Raw genomic sequence first — 8,782 nt, forward strand, 5'->3', positions numbered from 1 at the left:
GGTTAAAATACCACACCTGTATTGAGCACCGAGCCCTGTTTTTAAAGCTAGAGCTTCGGAGGAGAGTGTGCAGAGAACCCAGACCTCAGACAAGTGGGGAGAACTCCAGATGATTAAAATATGGGACTCCTGTCTGGCCCCCTTCGCATGCGATTAACAGTCACCCATCAATTCCAAGCACATGAAGTCGGGTGCCTCGGGCTTGGAGGACCCACCAACCTGCAGCCACAGTCGAAGAGCTCAGGTGTAGGCGTCCTATCTGCCAGCGTTCAGCCTGGCCTGAGGACCGCCAGCAGAGGTAAAGCCCAGCTCCCCTTTTGGCTTTCCTTGTCTGGAAACACAGCACCTCCCCACCCCCCAACTTTCCAAACTCCTCAAGCCCCAGAAAAGGGAGATGGGATCCCACACTCTGAATGGGGTAGAGGTGTGTGTGGGGGGGTATGTATTTGGAGGAAAGGAACTAAACAAGTTCAAGACCTGCAAAGCTAGGTCAGTGAGCACTAGCGCCCCCACAAGGTCAGCGTTATTACCCCTATTTTACAGATGAGAAAACTGAGGCTCAGGCAACCTCTAAGATATGCTTGAAATGTATGGAACCACTTGGAGGCAGAGTAGGAAACTGAACCCAACTGGGTCTTATTCAAAAGTTTGGGCTCTTGACAGCAGCCAACTCCAAACCCACCCTGCTGAGCTGCCAGCACCCACACGCACCCACTTAGCCACGCCCACCCACTGTCCTTGCAAAGCCAAAAACCAGTGCCTGCACCATATGATAGCAAGCCTTCTCCAAAGCAGCTGTCCCTGCATATCTACCTCCAAATCGGCAAATGTATACGGCAACTCTATTATTACAGTAATTCACAGGACAGTCTATATGCAAGACTTGCTCTTCATGCCCTCCTGAAGGGTAAGGGGTTAAAGTTTTAAGTTAAAATAATATGAAAAAAGTACAAGGATCAAGATGCCATCATCCGTATTCTCACCTCCAAGAAATAAACCCAGTGTAACATTTTGTAGTTTTGCTTTTCTGTCTTGTATTTTATGTTTCCATTTTTTAAAATCATATAAGTGACACATGAACGCAGTGTCCCTCACTCAAAAATTTAGGCACAGTGAGTAAAGCTAATATCTCCCCCATCTCTAGCACACCCCCATCCTAATCCATCCCACCGCTGGAGAAACACAATTATGAATCTGGTGAGTTCCTTCTAATTGTTAAAAATGCATTTTATGTACATAGTTGCATCCCTGGAAAATAAGGCTTTGGTGGGCAGTTTTTCTTGATGTGTCCTGCTGCACATTTCATTTGACATCTTGCTCTTTTCACTCAATATTATTGTTTGGGATGTCCCATATTGACACCTACTGATCTAACTTCTTTCTTTTTAACCACGGAAGGAGATTCTATAATCTCAAAGAGAAGACTGTCTTTTAAAGTATAAACAAAACCTAGATGCCATGAAAGAAAAGATTGGTAAATTCAACTATGTAGAAAATTTTAAACATCTGTAAGGCAAAAGCCACATAAGAAGAGTCTGGTGAAAAATGACTATATACATGTATTTGCATTTCAGATCATAGGAAAATAGATCATTTTCCTCTTTTCTCCCCTGCTTTTTTTTTTTCTTTTATTTTCTTTTAGGGCCGCACTAGAGGCACATGGAGGTTCCCAGGCTAGGGGTCCAATCAGAGCTACGGCTGCCAGCCTACACCACAGCCACAGCAATGCCAGATCCGACCTACACCACAGCCCATGGCAACACCAGATCCTTAACCCACTGAGCAAGGCCAGGGATCAAACTGCAACCTAATGGCTCCTAGTTGGATTTGTTTTCGCTGTTCCATGACAGGAACTCCTCTCCCCAGCTTTACTGAAGTATAATTGACAAGTAAAATTGTAAGATATTTGAAGTCTACATCATGACGGTCTGACGTGTTGCGGAAGGGTCCCCCCGCCCCGCCACTGTCTAGTGAATGAACACATCCATCGCCTCTCATATTTATCCTTTTTCTTTGGTGAGACCATTCAAGTCCTACTCTCTTAGCCAATTTCAATTATCCAATACAGTGGCATCAACTACAGCCTGTGTTACACGTTACATCTCGGACGTTATTCCTCTTACGGCTGAAAGTCTGTACCCGTTGACTGGCCTCTCACTATCCCCACTCGCCAGCCCCTGGCAACTGCTTTTCTACTTACAGTTCCTGTAAATTGGATATTTTATTTATTTATTTAATTTATGTTCTCTTTAGGGCTGCTCCCATGGCATATGGAGGTTCCCAGGCGAGGGGTCTAATTGGAGCTACAGCTGCCGGCTTACACCACAGCCACAGCCACACCAGTTCTGAGCTGCATGCTCGTGGCAATGCCAGATCCCTAACCCACTGATCCGGGGTCAGGGAGCGAAACCGAATACACATGGATACATGGAACCATTCACAATGGGAATGCTGACTTTTTTTTTTTCAGATTCCACGTATAAGTGAACACACACAGTGTTTGTCTTTCTCTGTCTCATTTCACTTGGCATAATGCCCTCAAGGTCTATCCATGTTGTCCCAAATGGCTGCATCATACTCTGAGATAGATAGATAGATACACAATATATTATGTATTATATATATATCAGATCTATATATATGTGTTTATCATAAAGAATATATATTTATATGCATTATATATCAGATCTATATATCACAGAGAATATATACATATCTCACATCTTTATCCATTCATCTGTTGACACTTAGGTCGTTTCTATATCTTAGCTATTGTGAAAAATGCTACAATGAGCTTGGGAGTGCAGACATCTCTTGGATATCTTGTTTTCATTTCCTTTGGGTATATACCCAGTATACCCAGAGGAGGGTCTGCTGGCTGCCCTCTTGCTAATTTTTAGAGGAACTTTTGGAGCTGTTTTCCATAGCAGCTGCATCAATTTACATTTTCATCGACGGTGCGCAAAGGTTCCCTTTTGTCCATATCCTGCCAACACTTGTCTCTTGCCTTTTTGATGACAGCCATTGTAACAGGTATGAGGTGTTATCTCATTGAGGTTTTAATTTGAATTTCCCTGGCGACTGGTGATGCTGATCACCTTTTTATGTGCCTGTTGGCCGTTCATATGTCTCCTTTGGGAAAATGTCTATTCAGTTCCTCTGCCCATTTTTTTATTGGATTTTTTGTGTGTATGTGGCTATTGAGTGTATGAGGTCTTTAATATTTTGGATATAAACCCTTTATCAGATACATGAATTGCAAATATTTTCTCCCATTCTGTACGTTATCTTTTTTTCTGTTGATGGTTTCCTTTGCTGTGCAGAAGCTTTTTAACTGAAAAACATCCCAAGATTTCAAGCATCAGTCTGGGAGAGACCTCAGACAGGGGAGCTCCCTGGTGGCCTAACTGGTTCAGGATCCAATGTTGTCATTGCTGTGGCATGGGTTTGATCCCTGGCCCAGGAATTTCCAAATGCCCTGGGCACAGGCAAAAAAAAAAAAAAAAAAAAAAAAGAAAGAAAAGCCTCAGGCAGGTATCATAGGATTCCTAGCTGTTGTCTTTACCACAGTCTATTTATCGATCCTTCTTTGGTGGGATGCTGGGATTGCTGCCACACTGAATATCCTTGCATGGACCCCTCTGCACATAGGTCTGACCACAGCAGAGCTACCCCTGGATCATCACAAAGCCGCCGAACAGATTTACACCCAGGCCAGCACTGTGCTTGGGTGTCATTTCCTCACTTCACTAACTCTTTTTTTTTTTTGTCTTTTTAGGGCCATACCTGCAGCATATGGAAGCTCCCAGGCTAGGGGTCGAATCGGAGCTGCAGCCACCAGCCTACGCCACAGCCACAGCCACTCAGAAACCGAGTGACTTACACCACAGCGCACAGCAATACCGGATCCTTAACCCACTGAGCAAGGCCAGGGATTGAACCCTCGTCCTCATGGATACTAGCCGGGTTCATTACCCCTGAGCCACAACAGGAACTTCCACTTGACCGACTCTTGAAATGGTCAGCCATCAACGGACCCTGCTGCCACTGAATCCATCCCCCACACAGCTGCAGAGTGCTTTTTATTTAAATGAAATCTTTCAAAAAATGAGACAAGAATAATATAATAAGACACTCATGTGCCCACTTCGTCAAATACTCCCTTTATCAAATTTTAACCTTTTGTCGTATTTACTCCCCCCCCCCGTGTTTTTATGCTTTTCCTACAAACTTACGTGGTAACCATAACCATAAACAACACAGAGAATCGTTTTGCCTATTTTGAAACTTTTCATAAAAGGCATCAGATGGCACACAGCCTTCTGCAACTGGCTTGATTTAGACACTGATTTTGGAAGCATCTGCATTGATATATGGAGCTCTTGTTCATTTACTCTTAACTGCTGTGCTGTACACTGTTATAAGGATACATCACAATTCATCCATTCACCTGCGAGTCTGGTTTTTCATTATTACAAACAGGGCTGAGGTGAGCATTCCTGCTCACGGTGCCCTTATGCATATGCATAATAGTGTCTCCCGGGAACACGCCTGCGAGTAGAATTGTCGGCTGTGAGGATATATCCATCAGCTCTGCTAGAGTTTGCCAAATTGCTCTCGAAAGCGATTACACCAGTTTACACACCTAAAAGTGTAAACATCTATTACTATTAAATGTTTAATATCTGACAATGTTGTGATGTGCATTTAATATACAATTTCCTGATTCATTTTGACAGCAAGCACTTTTTTAGGTTGGCATAGCAACCACTTGGGCTTCCACTTCTATGAAATGCCTGTTTGCATCATTTGCCATTTTTTTCACCTGCAGCCTACAGAAGTTCCCGGCCAGCGATGGAACTGGCGCCCCAGCAGCCACCTGAGCCACAGCAGTGACACCACCAGGTCCTTAACCTGCTGCACCACAAGGGAACTCCTCATTTGCCATTTTTAATAGTCTTTAAAAATTTTGACTTGTAGGATTTTCAAATACACGTTCTGGATGATAATGCATCATTGGTTATTTGCCCTGCCCAAAAAATTCTGCGTCATGTCTTTGTGTTCCTAGAATTTTTTGTCATACAAAAGTTCTAAATTTTAATGAGATCAAATTCATCAATCGTTTTCTGTAAATGGGAGGGTTTTTGTCTAAGAAATCCTACCCCTCCTAACTGCAGATCACAAAGATACTCTATTATATTATACTCGTACATACATCTTCTAAGAATTATGAAGTTGTGCTTTTCACATTAGAGTCCACATTGAATTTTTGTATGGTATCTATGAAGATTGATTACTCCATAAAGATAATAACTTGTCCCTGCATCATTTATTAAACAGTCCTTCATTTCCTCACTAATGTAACAACCTCTCTCAATTTATCAAGTTTTCAAATATGAGTGGGTTTATTTTCTGGACTCTCTCGTGTCTCTGTGCTAATACTTCATATCTTACTATAACTTTATAGTAAATTTTCATATCTTCTATGGAAAGTCCCTTCCACCTTTGTTACACCTCTCCAAAATTGTCTTAGTGCTTCTTTTCTGCTTTTTTTTTTAATCTTCCAAATTAATATAAGAATAAGCTCATCAAGTTCCACAAAAAAAATTTCACAGGAATTTTCATTTGTATGGCATCAGATTTATAGATTAAATTCAGAAGAGATGACACATTTATGATCATATCTTCCAACCCATGAATCTTATCCATGAACATTTAAAAATCTCCATTTATTCAGATCTTCTTTTATGTCCTTTGAAAACATTGTCATTTTTCCTAAGGTCTTATATATCTTTTGTTAGACTTATGCCTAAGTATCTTCAAGTTTATTGCAATTGTGAATTACTTTTCAAAATTATATTTTCTAATTGGTTATTACTTATGCATAGAAATAATACGGATTTTTCTATGGTGACCTCTTTCGGCAATTTTCTGAGTTTCCTTATTAGTTCTAATTGTTAGTCTGGATATTTTCATGGTAAAGAATTCCTAGGACTTCTAGAAGTAGCAGCCTAGATACTGCGACAAATCTTGTGGGCACCTATCCTGCTCAAAAAGACAAGGTGGCACAGTTGGGATTACAGGAAGAGAAACCTCCAGGGTACCAAGCGAGCTGGAATCAAAGTGTGAAGTTATAAGAAAACAGGAAAGATGGTATTGCCTTGAGTGCTTACGTCTGCGCATATGAGTGCAACAAGATAAACCTGGCAAGACTAAACTTTCAGCCAGTGGCAATGAGAAGCTGGACCCAAAGCCCTTGCAATAAGCTTGAACCCTGAAAGATGGCTAAAAGTGGCTACAGCCTTGGGTTGGTACATTCCTTGACAAGCAGAAAAAGCAAATGCAAATCTTCTCTAGAGAAAGTCATCTTCAGTGAAGGCCCCCAGATTTCCACTGATTAATATCTATCAATGAGAACTCACAGTGAAATATCTCCAAAGACACAATGAGGATCTCCCATCAGTGACAGACAGGAGAAAAACCAGCAACAGAGTTATGTCCTTAAGAATATCAGATACGGATATTAGATTGAAGGTGTAAAGTAATGATGGAGCAAATACGTAAAGAAATTAGAGACTGAGTCAGGAAAACAGGCCAGCAGTGAAAGACCATCAGAATCGACTGGGAAGAGCTGACAGGTACTGATGAACAGGCAGGACTTCTAGAGATGAAAAATGTGATTTTAAAATCAAAAAGTGACCCAACTGAAGACTTAATCGAGGCGAGAATGAGTGACCCAGAAGAGAAACACAAAGATATTGCCAATAATTCACCACAGACTAGGACAGAGAAACTATGAAGAAAATTAACAGATAGGAAATAATTTGGTATATGTCTCACAAGAGTTCAAGAGGAGAAAGTAGAATAGAGGAGAACTGAAGAGATAATGGCTAAGAATTTTCTAAAACTGGCGAAAGACTTCCATCTTTCTGTTTCCTGAGCAGGGTGCATTAACAAGAAAAATGCACCCACGAGGTGGTAGACGGAATATCCACACATTCTTCAACACTTCACCCTGCAGAAGGGGAGACTTAATTCCCTCCCCTTGGAAATGTGGACTTACCTTTTGACTTCCACAGCACTTTGTTTCCATTTCTGTGTCCTCTGTTTGAAGACAGAGGAAAGATGGTGTGAAGGCGCAGCAAGAAAATGGCTGTCTGAACGCCAAGGAGCGAGGTCTCAGCAGAACCCAACCACGCTGGCACCTTGATCTTGGACTCCCAGCTTCCAGAACTGTCAGAAAACACATTGATGTTTTTTCTTACACTTAGTCTCCGGAATTTGTTACGGCAGCCTGAGCAGACTAACACAAGAACAATTACATTTCCTGTCTTTAAATAATTACATCTGCATTTTAAACAGGTATGTTTAATTATAAATCTTCCCAGCAATATCAAAAATTTATTTGAGGAAATTCATGTAGCAGAGAATTCAGAGTTCCCTGCTGGCCTAGCCATTCAGGATTTGGTGTCGTCACTGCTGTGGCTCTGGCCCAGGAATTTCTGCATGCTGCAGGTGTGGCAACAACAAACCAAAAAAACTTCGCATTTTTTGATGGCTAATTTTTTTTTCTCATTTCCAAGATGTCTATTTCTTGGTTCATTTTCCCCCATTATAATGTCTTGTTCTTTAAAAAAAATTTTTTTATTTAATACAAGTTATTCTTTCAGTCATCTCCTTGAGCCCCTTCAATGCATTTATTTTAAAATTTGTTCTGGGGAGTTCCCGTCATGGCGCAGTGGTTAACGAATCCGACTAAGAACCATGAGGTTGCAGGTTCGGTCCCTGCCCTTGCTCAGTGGGTTAAGGATCCAGCATTGCGTGAGCTGGAGACGCGGCTCGGATCCCGAGTTGCTGTGGCGTAGGCTGGCAGCTACAGCTCCGATTCGACCCCTAGCCTGGGAACCTCCATATGCCTCGAGAGCGGCCCAAAGAAAACAGCAAAAAGACAAAACAAATAAATAAATAAAATAAAATAAAATAAAATTTTTTCTGGGAGTTCCCTTTGTGGCTCAGCAGTTAAAGAACCTGACTAGGATCCATGAGGATGCGGGTTCAATCCCTGGCCTCACTCAGTGCGTTAAGGATCCAGCATTGCCATGAGTTGTGGTGTAGGTCGTAGATGCAGCTCAGGTCTGGCGTCGCTGTGGCTGTGGTATAGGCCAGCAGCTGCAGCTCCGATTCAACCCCTAGCCCGGGAACTTCCATATGCTGCAGGTGCGTCCCTAAAACAGCAAAAAAAAAAAAAAATCTATTTTTTCAAACTATTCTACAAATTAATGCCATCTGTGGTGACTTTGTCTTGATTTTGTTGTCTTTCTTAGCATTTAGAATTCCTCATATGTGTTATAATTTTCGTGAGAAGTTGCCATGGTTTGCTTATTCTCCCTTTCTCTCTTTGGCATTTTTTTATTGTTATAGTCTCTTCCTGACACCCCTGGAACCTCCAGCCCAGAACTAAATCTTCTGACAAGTCATTCCCCCTGCCTTTGTGGGGCTTAAATATCAACGGCGAAGAACAGACAATAAACAAATCTGTAATACGTCAGGTGCTACAAAAAAAATAAGGAGGATGGGGGGTTCCTCTGCAAATAATTGCAGAGGTGGGGTTTCATCTGAGCAGAGAGCATCACGTTCCTAGGAGGCAGGCTCGAGCCAGGCTGCAAGGGCGCTGGAAAGCAGCATCCATTCTGGGCCCGGCTCAGGGCTCACCCCACCCCATCCTGCAGCCTTCTCCCACTGCAGCTAAACCTCTGGCAATACCAATGTTTAGGCTTCAACC

This window comes from Sus scrofa, chromosome 18, assembly GCF_054392235.1.
Source record: "Sus scrofa isolate SSC_HxYL_T2T_F1_AM1 chromosome 18, Sscrofa_HxYL_maternal_Yorkshire_Landrace_v2.0, whole genome shotgun sequence".
Taxonomy (NCBI): Eukaryota; Metazoa; Chordata; class Mammalia; order Artiodactyla; family Suidae; genus Sus; species Sus scrofa.